The following is a 15,737-nucleotide window of genomic DNA, read 5'->3' on the forward strand; positions in this document are numbered from 1 at the left end:
CTATTAGGCCAGGTGGGATTGCTGACACCTGTAGTCCCAGCTCTCAGGAGGCTGAGGTGGGAGGATCACTTGAGCCCAGGAGGTAGAGGCTGCAATGAGCCATGATCACTCCACTACACTCCAGCCTGGGCGACAGACCCTGTCTCAAAGGAAAAAGAAAAAAAAAAGGAGCTACTACTACTCAGTTCAATTCTAACTGACGGATGCTCTGTGGGAATTCAAGTGCAAGGTGACCATTTCTTATGTTTTGCAAGTGATGTTGGAAACTTGCAAAATAGAGATTTTGTTTTTACATTTTATGTAAAATCTCTATTTCAGTTATGTAGAAAAACAAAACAAAAAGAGAACTATAACTGCAAGTCAGCTTTGACCTATGAAATGGTAGTTTAGGACTTCTGACCTAGATCTGTGTGGTCAATTGCCAAATAATGACATTTTAAAATCACACCCTCCATAAATTCTTTTTGCGATAAAAGAGACTATGATGTGTGCCACATTAATGTGAGCAGTATACATGTTTGTGCATAGTGCATATACACAGGAATCTATAAAAAATCATTCATCCACCCATCTTGTTTCTTCTCTGAATTGAAACCTTTTTGATAGATTCATTTCTTCTTTACTTGGTGAGGTAATGATAAAGAGCTGCACTATTTGCATTAGATTTTCCTAGAGAAGAAAGCCTGTTGTAAATTTTTTTAAAACACATAGAAGTTGTATGACCAAGAACAACATTATTTAACCTAAGTCTCCATTTTCTCTTGTTATATGCCATACTCATGTCTCATGGTTGTCGTGAAAATCAAGTGAAATATGACTTTGTGAAGCTCTAACATGTATGAGATGCTCAATGTTTGTTAGGCTTCATATTTTGTTAGAATTAAGTATAACACAATACATTACAATATAGTATGTTTCAAGATAATGTCATTTAAAACAGAGCACATGGAGTTAGATTGAATTTCCAAACCTCAAAAGCAACAATCCAAAGTTGATTTCTTATATAGGTTCATAAAACCACAGTATCACTGGGCCCTGTGAACTGCTGTGTTTTATGTAACACATCCTTAGATTTATAAAGCATTAAATAAGAAAAATAACCCTTTGGGTTATAAAAAATGAGGATCAAGAATTAAGCAACATACCTTGACTGAAATTAACTTTTATTATATGCTTGTAATTATAACCCTCAACAATTCACAATAAACACCTGACAAGATTGCTAAAACTTTTCATGAAATGGAATATATAAGATAAAATTCTTTTATTCCTATTGGACACAGTGGTGCTTGAGAAAACAGAACAAAGAGTCTGGGTTAGGGAATAGTTCAAGCAAATGATATTTCTTTATTATTTTCCGAAGTAAAATCTAGACTGAAGTAATATTAATAAATGATACATACTTTCCAATGAAAGAAACAGGGAACACTGGTTCAAAAGAATTGTTGATAATGATAAGGATGCATATTGGAATCAAAGTGCAGGAAAGCACAAAGCAACCAGCTTTTTGATGTATTATTTATAGTGAGATTTTCACCCTGGGTTGGAAAAGTGCCTTAGCAACAGCATCTTGAATCTCTTTCTCATTATCTCTAACATGTCATGTGGGGTAGGATGGTTCAAATGCCTAATCGGAATATTTGCAAATCACTTTGAACATGCTGCTTGCTCTGGTTCTCTGTTTCTCTGTCTTTGCTAGTGATGCTAATTAACACCCAAAAACCTTCCCTAACTTTTAAATAGCTTGTACAGGAGATATTATCTCATACTGGGTCCACAAACGGGGACAACCTTCCATGTCCTTTATGTATTTCTGTAATTGCAACATAGGCAACTCCAGACTTTCCATATCAGATAAATTTAGGGCTGGAATCTGCAATCTGGTGGGAAGATGGTGCAAGGGGGACTGTGAGCTGAGCTTGCATAGCAGGGTTTGTTTGTTTTGTTCAGTTCTGCTGTATTTTTTAAAATAAATTCAAGAAAGGCATTCATAGCAAATTGACAAGCAGGTCGAGAGGGCAGGGATGCTCAGTGAGATTATGGGAGAATTAAAGCCCCTTCACTTCCAGCCTAAACTACTCTTTGGAGCTGCCTGAAAATCATAGCCTCATGAGAACAGTAATATAATGAATCCCAGAAAAAGAATTGTTCAAAAGTCATTCATTAAGATAATTATATTGGCACCTATGTGTTTGTAATGCTTTAATGATAGTTTTTGGTGAGATAGACAGTTGCTACACAATAATTTTTATTCCTTAACAACACAACTAATATTTTATTTGATGTGGCAAGGTGCTCAGGTAAAAGTTCGCATTTCTACTTCCTTTGCAGCTCGATGTGGCCATGTGATTAAATTTCAACCAATGATATGGAAAATTGTTGGGTGCGTCTTCTTGAAAGGCTTCGTGAGTGGGGCTAGATAGTGGATGATCCTTTTCTATTTCCCTACCCCACCTCCTCCTGTTTTCTGTTGGAATGAAGGTATGGTGGCCAGAGTTCCAGCTGCTATCTTGGACCTGAGGCTATCTAAATGATGAAAACCACAAATTAGGATAGTGGAAAAGAAAGACAGAAAGAAATCTTCTGCCTCCTTGTTGACTGTCACTCTCCCCCACTGGACCTGGCATGTCTCCCTCTAGAATTGTCTTACATTCAAGAAAAATAACTTCCATTCTATTTAAGCCAAGATTAATTACAGTCTGTGTTACTAGCAGCCAAATATATTTTGTAAGTGAGGCACCTTGTTTTACCAAGACTGTTATGTAAAAATATCCTTCATCATACAGTTCATTGGTTCATAGAGTGAAATCTTTCATAGTAGGTTAGTACGACAGGGATGCTGTGTTACCAAATTCATTTGATTCCTGAATTTTAGATTGCAATTAGTGAGAATTTGAGCAGCAAAGGACACATACAGTTTTAAAGTTGAAATTACAGCAAGTTAATCTACATTCTTCGCATGTAACGAGATAGTGTCAAAAGTTTCCTATAACTTTGCTAAATAGAGAAGCAAATCAGCTGAGACCTGAAAATATTCCTTTGCATAAAAGCGGCTAAATATGCCTTGGTTATCAGATTTAGAAATACTGTATAGCTTTCAGCATATATTTCTGTATTCTTAAAACTTTAATGAGATTCACTACTATAGTAAATGAAAACATTGTAAGAGATACATATATCTTCTGAATTTCAACGTTTTCCTTAAATATTGACTCATCCCAAGGTTAAATAAAAATCCAAAAAGTATTCACCATCTGAAAAAAAAAAAAAAAAAAAAAAAAAAAAGGTTTAAGATTCTGCTGGGATTACAGGCGTGAGCCACCGCGCCCGGCCTAGGATTCTATTTGTTGAGTAGCTTTGCTAAATAGCTGAATAGTACTGTGAACAGACATCAATAGTCACTGAATTTATGATGTAATCTTACAATTCTGGTTTGTACTTCATTCTTTGTTATCTACAGGCTTAGACTTGACACTCTTCTCTTTTAAATGAGTTCTCAGAGACAGCGCCTAAAAGAGAAAACCTTTGGAAACAATTTCTCTTTGGCCTTTCTCAGTTATGTTTGACCTGTTGTCAATAGAGAATCAAGCTTGTTAGAGGATTGGGTGGGCTGGGATCAAGGAATCCACAGAAGCATGGAGCCTCACCCATCTTTTCTTTCTGTTCTTTCTCTTTACTCACTGCAACGCAGCACATTTTACTACAATTAATGTGCACCTTGGATTTACTACAGAGAAAGGAAAGTGAAGGATATGTTTACATACTTGTGAGAGAAATGTCAAATTCTTGTTTTTGTGTTATTCAATTATCAGGTTAGCAAAGGTTTTACAAGTTAACTTTACTCTTCCAGGTTCTTCTTGTTTCTGCTCCTGCATCCACACTAGCCCTTGCACTTGGGAATTTTGATCAATCTTATTAAGCCAGTTGACTTTGATCCTATACCAGGCTGGGTTCTTTTTAAGAAGAAGCTGAGGTAAGATGCGGTGGCTCGTGCCTGTAATCGCATCACTTTTGAGGCTGAGGAGGGAGGATTGCTTGAGGGCAGGAGTTCGAGACCAGCCTGGGCAACAAAGTGAGACCTCCCACTCCCCATCACTACAAAAAGTACGAAAAAAAAAAAATTAGCTGGCTGCAGTGGCCTGAGCCTGTAGTCCCAGCTACTTGGGAGGCTGACGTGGGAGGATTGCTTGAACCCAGGAGTTCAAGGCTGCAGTGAGCTATGATCATGTGCACTATACTCCAGCCTGGGCAACAGAGTGAGACCCTGTCTCCAAAAAAAAAAAAAAAAAAAGGAAGAAAGAAAAAAGCAGCAGCAACAGCAGCAGCACCAGCAGCAGCTGAGTCTGCCACTCAAGTTTCTAGATTAGATTTTCCATTTAGGCTCCCAAGAGCACTTTTCTGTTTGGATTCCCCTGACTCACTGACTCCGTAGGTCCATCCCAGTTGCCTTCATAGTCATACTCCTACCAGCATTATTCATGATCCTAGGTGCTATTTCATTCAGGTTTTCTGAACTGGTTTTCTTTTCTTTTTTTTTTAATTTTGAGACGGCATCTTGTTCTGTCGCCCAGGCTGGTGTGCAGTGGCGCAATCTCGGCTCACTGTGACCTCTGCCTCCCCGGTTCAAGCAATTCTCCTGCCTCAGCCTCCAGAGTAGCTGGGATTACAGGTGCCTGCCACCATGTCTGGCTAATTTTTGTATTTTTTAGTAGAGACAGGGTGTCACTATGTTTGTTAAGCTTGTCTCGAACTCCTGGCCTCAGCCTCCCAAAGTGCTGAGATTACAGGTGTGAGCCACCACACCCAGCCCTGAACTGGTTTTCTTTCTCACCCTTCAAATCCTGAACTCTTTTTCCCTCCCTTTCTCTGAGATAACATTACAGTTTGTTTCTTCAGACGGTGTGCCAGCCTACATGAGTCTCATCAGTTCATTTCCCTAGGCAGTATTTTCTACACTCTTAAAGAAGCTCATTTCAAGCCCTTCCTCACTCAGTGACTGTTGTTTCTTCCTGAACTGTTCTTTCACAAACAATAGCACAGGTTCAGCTAAATCACAGTTCACTTTCCCCGGCTCTAGTAGATAACCTCCAATTCACTTTAGTCTGGATTTTGTTTCATTTTAAACTCTGTTTTTCCTTCCTCCCTTCCTTCTTTTTCCCTCCCTCCCTTCCTTTCTTTTACAACCATTGTCAGTGCCCTGATATTTCCTATTTATTCTAGCTCATTACCAGTGAAGTGGGATAGAGGGCAAAGATCCCTAGTAGATTTTCAGGTATATTCATACTGTGACAGCACATCTTAGATGTTTATAATGGAGATGGACTAACGTGTTGAAAAGGACACAGATCTTTTGGTTCTACAGCTCTGGTCTGAAACAGGAATATGTTTGAAATTATATGTAATTTTCTTTCTTTCTTTCCTTTTTTTTTTTTTTTTTTGAGACGGAGTCTCGCTCTGTTGCGGCCCAGGCTGGAGCGCAGTGGCCGGATCTCAGCTCACTGCAAGCTCCGCCTCCCAGGTTCACGCCATTCTCTGGCCTCAGCCTCCCGAGTAGCTGGGACTACAGGCGCCCGCCACCTCGCCTGGCTAGTTTTTTTGTATTTTTTAGTAGAGACGGGGTTTCACCGTGTTAGCCAGGATGGTCTCGATCTCCTGACCTCGTGATCCGCCCATCTCGGCCTCCCAAAGTGCTGGGATTACAGGCTTGAGCCACCGCGCCCGGCCTGTAATTTTCATTAAAAAAAATACAGCTCTAAGTGAACTGAATTGCACTTTGAGGAATTTAAAGTTTGAGTACACATCAGAGAAGCAGTGTCTCCCCTATGGAAAAAGCTCACTTCCACAACTGCCTACTTGTGTGATGTTGAATGGGAGATGGTCAAAGGGAGAAAGAAGGGACCACAGCAACCGGGTCATCTTTGAATAAGAATATTATCCCAGAATTGCTTTTGGTGTTTCATCTTTGCTGGGCTGTTTCCTTCTATTCTTTTCCCTACCATCCTTCTAACATTATGCATATTTGTGACTTTCTCCCCACTGGCTTCTGTAGATGTTATCTCACCTAAGCCTGCTGGTGCTGGACCCTCTGCTCTGGGCTGCATCTTTCCTTTCTCCTAGCACAGCTAACTTATCCAGAGTCTCGCTTGTTCAGAATACTTGCCAGGTAACTGGAAGCCAATATGGTAAACTAATTCACCACGAAGAGCTCATTCACTGATTCATCAAACATTTATTGAGCACTGCAGCTCCTGTGGAGGTGTGAATGGCTGACCAAGGCTGTTCCGCTGCATTACCAGCATACAATGCAGCAACCTTGGGCTTTGGGATAAGACAGTCCTGGGTTTGAATTTTTTTTTTTTTTTTTTTTTTTTTTGAGACATAGTCTCCCTCTTGTCCCCCAGGCTGGAATGCAATGGCGTGATCTCAGCTCACTGCAACCTCCACCTCCTGGGTTCAAGCGATTCTCCTCCCTCAGCCTCCCGAGTAGCTGGGATTACGGGCGCCCGCCACCATGCCTGGCTAATTTTTGTATTTTTAGTAGAGACAGGGTTTCACCATGTTGGCCAGGCTGGTCTCGAACTCTTGACCTCAGGTGATCTGCCCACCTCAGCCTCCCAAAGTGCTGGGATTACAGGCATGAGCCACCGCACCTGGCCCTGGGTTTGAAACTTACCCTGTCACTTGCTAGATGTGTCGTCTAGGAAAAATTCCTTAATCTTTCCAGATGTCTCAGTTTCCTCATCTGTAAACTGGGACAACATCTTGCAGGTGATGTTGGGTTTTAAGGACAAGTATATTCAATGGCTAGCTCCTAGTCAATATTAAATAGTGCTTGTTACTACTATATTATTGGTTATCCTCATTATCATTTATGGAGACCTTTAATGCTTTAATTTTGTATACAAATTGTCAGTGCCTTAACAATTAAAAATTTTAAGTCATGTGATGAGTTGGTAAGAGCCATTTAGGAAGTCAGGGAAGTTTTCGTTTGCCTCTCCCCAACACCAGTTGTCTTAGTTCTGTCAATAGAATACCCCAGTATCAGCTGTCTGAGGAACTGATGCAGAGTGAATTGCTGAAGACACAGGAGAGGTGTTATAAGGATACACAGAGGTACATTTTCACATGAGGCAGCCTGGTGATAAAATACCAGGAAACAGCAACAGCAGATCATGAAGTGAAAAGTAGGTCATTTGTTTGGAGTCAAGGTGTCAAGTAGCATACAAGGTGAAGAACCCAAAGCCGTAAACAGTAACAGGCTGTAAAAATTGCTACTGCAGCCATAAACCAAAGGACTGCCTTTTCACATATGCTGGATGGAGAGAACTGCTGGTCATGTAGCTGTCTTTTTGCCACACTTACACACATGCAAAACAACACCGTCAGCCATCAGTGGCATCATTTTGAACGCTGATGACAATGACAAATTGAGACCCAGTAGCTGGCTATGCACAAAGGCAGGAAGGCAGTGCAAGAGAAACGGGGATAAGACTGCATTCCTTTTGTTTGCCACTCAAATGTGTTGTACTTTCAAATGTTTAGAGCTTCAAATTTTAGTGCATTAAATTTTGGAACATCTAAATAAAACATCCTTTTCTTAGCATATTCATGTATACTGAGTAGGCTTTCTGTTATCTTAGGTAGTTTTTGTATTGTGAAGATTTTTTTAAATACTTATTTTCTGTACAAATTGTAAGGGTTATAAGCTCAAAGTCTTTGGCTATCACTTCAAATGGCATTTGAGCAGTCACCTGGGGTTGTCAGTTTGGGGAAAGGGAGGAGGTAGACAAAATGCCATTGGCTTGTTGGGGTAATTGTGGGCAAGGTGTTCTGTTCTGCTTCATTATACTCCAAAACCACTTCATTTCCTTCCACACCACAGTTAGCTCACTTCTGACTTTACTCACCTCCTGTCCACTACCCACAACATTACTCACTTCCTGTCCACTACTCTTGACTTTACTCACCTCCTGTCCACTACCTATGACTTTACTCACCTCCTGTCCACTACCCAGTCTAAAACTCTGGAGAGATGGTCGAGTAGCTGGCAGAACAGGGATTCTGATAAGCCCTGCATTTGGAAACTAGCTGCAAAGAAAGATACTTAGCCATCACATGCCAGTGTTTTACCTCGGTGATTTGATTCAAGCAGAATCCTCCAAATTTCTCAGGCTTTTAAAATTAACTGCACTATGAACTAAATAGTCTCTGAAATGAAACATCAATACTGTTGAAGTTATTGAAAATAAACTACCTGAGACCCAAACTATAATATGATGCCAGCATTAATTTATCTGACATCTGATGTATATTAATTTTATGCAAGATGGTATAATTAACATTTTGCACAACCTGAATGCATTAGGAGTTTAGAATAAATTGAAGTTATTTGGAAACTGGGAGCTGTGAAAGAATGCAGAAATATCCTGGCTGCCTAGCTCTTTCAGCCGTCAAAGAGTACCCTGGATTCTTCAGCTTTCTGAGCAGATGTAGGGCCTTTGAAAGGCCCACATTTAAATGAATCTAAATACTGTTGTTTTTTCTTTTTGAGACGGAGTCTCGCTCTGTCGCCCAGGCTGGAGTGCAGTGGCCTGATCTCAGCTCACTGCAAGCTCCGCCTCCCGGGTTCACGCCATTCTCCTGCCTCAGCTTCCCGAGTAGCTGGGACTACAGGCGCCCGCCACCTCGCCCGGCTAGTTTTTTTGTATTTTTTAGTAGAGACGGGGTTTCACCGTGTTAGCCAGGATGGTCTCGATCTCCTGATCTCGTGATCCGCCCGTCTCGGCCTCCCAAAGTGCTGGGATTACAGGCTTGAGCCACCGCGCCCGGCCTAAATACTGGTTTTAATATGCTTTTCTTAAAACAGAAATAAGTGACAGAATTGAGTAAAAATTCATACGGTTTTCAATTTTCAGGAAAAGCAATTTGGGTACAAACTGTGCCTATTAACCAACAATCAGAAAAATAATCTTTATGGATCTCTGTCAAATGTGTTGGCCTTACCTGAAGGGATAATGAGCTAGTTAGGGAAATATACTTCTGCTATAAGAGTTATGTTTTGAAAACATAGTGATTGAATTAAAACTCCTCTTGGGAGAATAATGAGGATGATTTAGGAGATATTCCTTGATTATATAATTGAAAAGAATATATACATTTGTTTATTTCCATTTGGAGTCCTGACTTGACAAAAGCAAAACTTGAATTTATGACCTTAAATGACTGGAATAAGCTTAGGATTTTTATATATTTAGGCAGCATCTAAGAAACTCTTCCATTACTGAAGGCAGTAGAAACGATTTAAATACTTCAGAGTGGACTTACAAGGAATTACATCATTCCTTTGAGTTAAGAAAAACATCACCTTTTATTTTTCAGGTTGTAAATTATGTTAGTGTATGAACACAGTCATCCTGGAGTATTTCTGAAGGTACACTGTATTAGATCAGTTGATTCCACTTAGCATCAATGCAGAAAAAATAAAAATACACTTCTTTTCTAAGCTCAGAATTAGACTATGAATTATTTCATAATTTTCCATTTGCATAAAATTTACTCATATCAGCTATGTTAATGGAAGTATAAGAGTTTTATTCTTCAGAGACTTTAGTTTTGTGAACTAAATTTACAGCCATATCTCAGTTTATCTCATGAGTGATGAAGCTATTTTTAAAAAATATACAGAAACAAGGAGACTCCATGTCCACTTTTGACTTCTACTACTTGAAAATACGTACTTAGTTATAGCACAGGTATATACTTGCACTTATTTAGCAGCTCTGAAATGGAGAGGTTTAACTTTTCAAGGATGCCTCTCTGATGAGTTTGCAGAATCTTAAGTCCACCTTCATACTGTTACTGAAGTAAAGGACTTCGATTTTTCCCCTCTCCATACACATTAAAACCTGCAAACAAAGTTATACAAATAGGTTCTCACTTCTACCCATTTATATATGATAAGCTTTAAGTGTTTGAGTGAATCAAATTTCCTGTGAGAATAGAAAGTACATATAAGTAAGTACTGACATTTTTTCCTTCCATTTACTAGAAAATAAAATGAACTTTTAAACACCCTTTTTTTCTAATTTATAAACAATCTGCACCCCCACTCCCACACCCCACCCACCTACCCACCTTAACCTACTTTTCTTACTTTGAAATTTGTATTCTGTTCTTTTTGTTGTTGTTGTTGTTGTTATTTCCGAAACGGAGTCTCGCTCTGTTGCCTGGGCTGGAGTGCGTTGGTGCAATCTCGGCTCACTGCAACCTCTGCCTCCCGGGTTCAAGCGATTCTCCTGCCTCAGCCTCCTGAGTAGCTAGGACTACAGGCATGTGCCACCACGCCCAGCTAATTTTTGTATTTTCGACAGAGACGGGGTTTCACCATGTTGGTTGGCCAGGATGGTCTCGATTTCTTGACCTCGTGATCCGACCACCTCGGCTTCCCAAAGTGCTGGGATTACAGGTGTGAGCCACCACACCAGGCCTGTATCTGTTCTTTTAATCTTGACATTTTAATATTACCCTTATGGTCTCTGTTCAGATTTTGATACACATTTTAATGGAGTCAGAAACAGAAATTAGAGGGGTATGTGCATCCACAATATTTTAAAGGAACCTCTTTCCGCTTTTTATTTCTTCCTATAACTTTCTTTTTACTTCCTTGTCACTTGTTCTTTCAATTTTAAATACATCTCAGTGCCACATCACTCTAGCAAAACCGATAGGGTTCCCATAATTCTCCATGATATGATGCATAGATTGAGAACACAGGGTTACCGAGAAACTAAAGATACAGAATTGTACGGGGAGAGGCAACATTACCCCACAGCTGCGTATTAAGTCACCGAATACATGGCGGAGGGGAGGAGGGGAAGGAGGGATTTGTTGAACCAGTTGTTTGATTGTGGACCTAAAAATCCACTTTCTGTGACGTACTGTAGACACAGTGTATACCAAATTCTTACTTGCTGTCTTGCTTCTTAGTTTTGGTAAAGGGAAAAAAGAATGAAGGCCTCCACCGGTCTTCAGGTCTTTCTATTTATTGTAGAGCTTTCTGATTTTTGATTCTAAAGTTTGATTGGTGGCCAACTCCACTGTAAGCTGAACTTTCCTATCTTGTTTCTCAGAACAGTACTGCATTTCCCCTTATGGTATTTCAGAAGAGATGTCTGAACCCAACAGCACTGATTTTCTCTATCATAGTTCCCATGACTAGGTGGTTAAATTGAAATAGGCGGCTGGGCGCGATGGCTCACACCTGTAATCCCAGCGCTTTGCGAGGCTGAGGCGGGTGGATCACGAGGTCAAGAGATCGAGGCCATTCTCGCCAACATGGTGAAACCCCATCTCTACTAAAAATATAAAAAAATAGCCGGGCGTGGTTGTGCGCGCCTGTAGTCCTAGCTACTCTTGAGCCTGAGGCAGGAGAATCGCACGAACCCAGGAGGCGGAGGTTGTAGTGAGCCGAGATCATGCCACTGCACTCCAGCCGGGTGATAGTGCGAAGGTCTGTCCAAAAAAAAAAAAAAAAAAAAAAAAGAGAGAGAGAGGAAAGGAAAGGAAAGGAGGGGCATCATTACAGTATGAAACTCTGTAGGCTGATGCTGAATTCTAGAAAAGAGTTGTATTTGGCATCCTAATTATTTTGTGGTTCTCTTCTACATGGAAAGATCTAAGCTTACATTTCCCACATAAAGGCAGTTGAATATGGTAAAATTAAACTTGTGAAAAAAAAGAAAAGAAAAATTATTATTATCCATTGCACGTGTTTTCAGATATTCTACCTCTCTAGCTCTTAACAGGGCATAATTATAGGTTTTGTTTTGTTTTGTTTTGTTTTTTATCCAGGCTAGAGTGCTGTGATGCAACCTCGGCTGACTGCAACCTCGGCTGACTGCAACCTCCGCTCCCCGGTTCAAGCGATTCTCCTGCCTCAGGCTCCCAAGTAGCTGGGACTACAGGCGTGCGCCACCACACCCAGCTAATTTTTGTATTTGTTTTATTATTATTTGAGACGGAGTCGCGCTCTGTCGCCCAGGCTGGAGTGCAGTGGCATGGTCTCCGCTCACTGCAAGCTCCGCCTCCCAGGTTCACACCATTCTGCCACAGCCTCCCAAGTAGCTGGTACTACAGGCACCCGCCACCACACCCGGATAATTTTTTGTATTTTTAGTAGAGACGGGGTTTCACCGTGTTAGCCAGGATGGTCTCGATCTCCTGACCTCGTGATCCACCCACCTCAGCCTCCCAAAGTGCTGGGATTACAGGCATGAGCCACCACGCCCAGCCATCGGTGTTTTTTTTGTTTTGTTTTTGTTTTTTAAATAGAATCAATACATTGCTCCAGAAAAATATGTAGCGAGCATTGTTATTCTACAGATGTGCAATTTTACGCATTTTGCCCACGTTATTGTCCTCATAATCAAAAGACAGCAGGAAGGGCACTGCTTACTCACAAATAGAAATTAGTCTCAAATACACATAGACAAGTAACAAGTTAAATGTTTGCCAAACCCTTCTGTCTTTCGATAAGAAGCATAAAGTGGCTGGGCATGGTAGCTCACGCCTGTAATCCCAGCACTTTGGGAGGCCGAGGCAGGCGGATCACGAGGTCAGGAGATGGAGATCATCCTGGCTAACACAGTGAAACCCCTTCTCTACTAAAAATTAAAAAAATTAGCCAGGCGTGGTGGCAGGCGCCTTCAGTCCCAGCTACTTGGGAGGCTGAGGCAGGAGAATGGCATGAACCCGGGAGGTGGAGCTTGCAGTGAGCCCAGATCTCGCCACTGTGTTCCAGCCTGGGCAACAGAGCAAGACTCTGTCTCAAAAAAAAAAAAAAAAAAAAAAAAAAAAAAAAAAAAAAGCATAAAGACACAAAATGAATAAAAATTGCATTACTGCTTGATATAAATTATTTAGGACTATAGAATTTTAGACTAAGTAAATATTTTTTAATCCAATATGCTTTATCGTGTGACTGAAATCATGAAGAAATCTTAATGCCTCAACAAAAATACACATAAGCACATGGGATGAATCTTGGGTGCCCACAGAGGTCTTAACAGGCTGGTGTGCAGTGGTGTGATCATAGCTGACTGCAGCCTCAACCTCTTGGGCTCATGCAATTCTCCAACCTCAGCTTCACAAGTAGCTGGGACTACAGGCACACACCACCACACTTGGCTAATTGTTGTATTTTTTATAGAGACAGATTTTCACCACATTGCCCAGGCTGGTCTCAAACTCCTGGGCTGAAGCAATCCTCCCGCCTCAGCTTCCCAAAGTGCTGGGATTACAGTTGTGAGCCACTGTGCCCAGCCAAGAAGTCTTAAGATTTTGAATATTAATTTCATATTCCCCAAAATGCCTGAATCTACTAAAGTTTATAAAAATGCAGTGAGGCCCTGAAAGCACAGAGTTAAGTAACTCATCCAGGATGATACAGATCAGCAGTGGCAGAGCTGACTAAGCCCATCTTTCATGACTTCCATTTGTATTCTGTTTGTGTTATACTTCAAATGTGACTATCTGCAAGGATACCGAATATTACATCTTTGTTTTGTTTTTCGTGGAGAAGGGCAGGGATTTGGTTCCTCTCAAGAAAGATAAGTTTTTAAATCATTTTTTAAAAATTATTATTTTGTGCATTTCTAAGGTGTCAGCCATGAGTAGAACACTATGTTGGGTGAGCTAGCTGTGGGCGTGACCATGTTGTTGTGAATGTACAATTTTGCCTCTTTCACAAGGAAGCAAAAGATGATGAGTCTCAAAGAGTTTTTAGAACTTTAAGAGTTCCAGACATTTATGGGCATGGAACCGATATTGAAGATTTCAGGACTTCTCTAGGGTACTGAAGATGTGTTCCAATGCGTTTAGGTGTAGTTTTACTAAGGCATAAATGTGAATTGACTTCAATGCGAGATTGGCTTTGGGCAGACAGTTACTTAACTCTTGCGTGAGCCCAGATACTACCCAACATTCACATTAAAACAAGATTTTTATTTTCTTGTTAAATTGGGCAGAGAAACTCTCAGAACACATTACAAACTTTGGTTTTGCAGACTTAAGTAAATTCGTATCATTTATTACACTACATTAATGATTTTTCAGTAATGATTTAACATAGTTCAGTTTGGTGACAAAATTAATTTGTGTAATTTTGTGGATGGCCATAGCCTAATATTTATAAAATCTTTAAATATCTTTTTTTTTTGAGATGCAGTCTCACTTTGTCACTCTGTGAATCCTTTCATATGTCTAGGTGAAGCTGGTGGTCCAGTACTCTGTGTTCTCATGGGACACTTATTCCTGTTTCTATATGGTAGTATAATAAATGATATGTTTACCTGTCTGTATTATTTTTCTATCAGATGAGCAGGGATGATGTTCTTTTAGCTAAATGTTTTTTATCTATCAGATAAAAACATTTTCTATCAGATGAGCAGGGATGATGTTCTTTTAGTCCTATAGTAGACAGTAAATTTTTGCTAAGAGGATGAATGAAATATTGAGTGAAATAAGTGGCAATAGCCAGGCATGGTGGTACCTGCCTGTACTCCCAGCTACTTGGGAGGCTGAGGTAGGAGGATCACTAGAGCCCAGGAGGCAGAGGTTGTGTTGCAATGAGCAGAGATTATGCCACTGCACTACAGCCTGGGCAACAGAGTAAGATCCTGTCTCAAAAAAAAAAAAAAAAAAAAAAAAAAAAAAGGCCAGGCGAGGTGGTTCACGCCTGTAATCCCAGCACTTTGGGAGGCCAAGGCGGACGGATCACGAGGTCAGGAGATCAAGACCATCCTGGCTAACCCGGTGAAACCCCGTCTCTACTAAAAATACAAAAAATTAGCCGGCGCGGTGGCGGGCGCCTGTAGTCCCAGCTACTCAGGAGGCTGAGGCAGGAGAATGGTGTGAACCCGGGAAGCGGAGCTTGCAGTGAGCCGCGATTGTGTCACTGCCCTCCAGCCTGGGTGACAGAGCGAGACTCCGCCTCAAAAAAAAAAAAAAAAAAGAAAAGTGGTAATCTACTGAAATGTGAAAACCTTTTTCTCTCTTTTATAGAGATAATTATAACAATATTAGGCCTATTGTACAAATGGAACCCACAATACAGTTTTAAGGGATATCAAAGTCATGGACCCAGAGGGTATGATGACACTTTTCCATTGAATTTATGGCAAAGCATTTATATAGAAATTTTATTACAAAAATTTGAGGACATTTATTAGGCCTATTATCCACTGGAATGGAACTTGATGTATTAAGAAGGTAATAGAAGATGTGCCAGGGTGTGTTTGCTTATACTATTTCATTTAATCCTCACTGCAGTCCATACATTTTATATTATTAGCCAAAAATGTTAGATACGGGTATGTGTCTCAGAGAGGTTAAACAACTTGGCCAAGTTCACAGATAGAAAAGGTAGCAAAGTAGAATTTGAACCCAGGCCTAACTCCAAAAATCTACCTCCTTTCCATTATACTATACGTTTATTAAAGCTAAACGATGAGATAGATGATCAAGAAAAGGATAACCACACTCTTTTGGGTAAGGCTGAAAACAATCTCAGAGTAGAGAGAACAAATTTGTGTGAGTGCAATTTTATTTTTATTTATTTATTTATTTATTTGAGACGGAGTCCCACCCTGTCTGCAGGCTGGAGTACAGTGGCGTGATCTTGGCTCACTGCAGCTTCTGCCTCCCGGGTTCGAGTCTCAGGCTCTCCTGCCTCAGGCTCC

This window comes from Chlorocebus sabaeus, chromosome 11 (assembly GCF_047675955.1).
Source record: "Chlorocebus sabaeus isolate Y175 chromosome 11, mChlSab1.0.hap1, whole genome shotgun sequence".
In the NCBI taxonomy this organism is placed as follows: domain Eukaryota; kingdom Metazoa; phylum Chordata; class Mammalia; order Primates; family Cercopithecidae; genus Chlorocebus; species Chlorocebus sabaeus.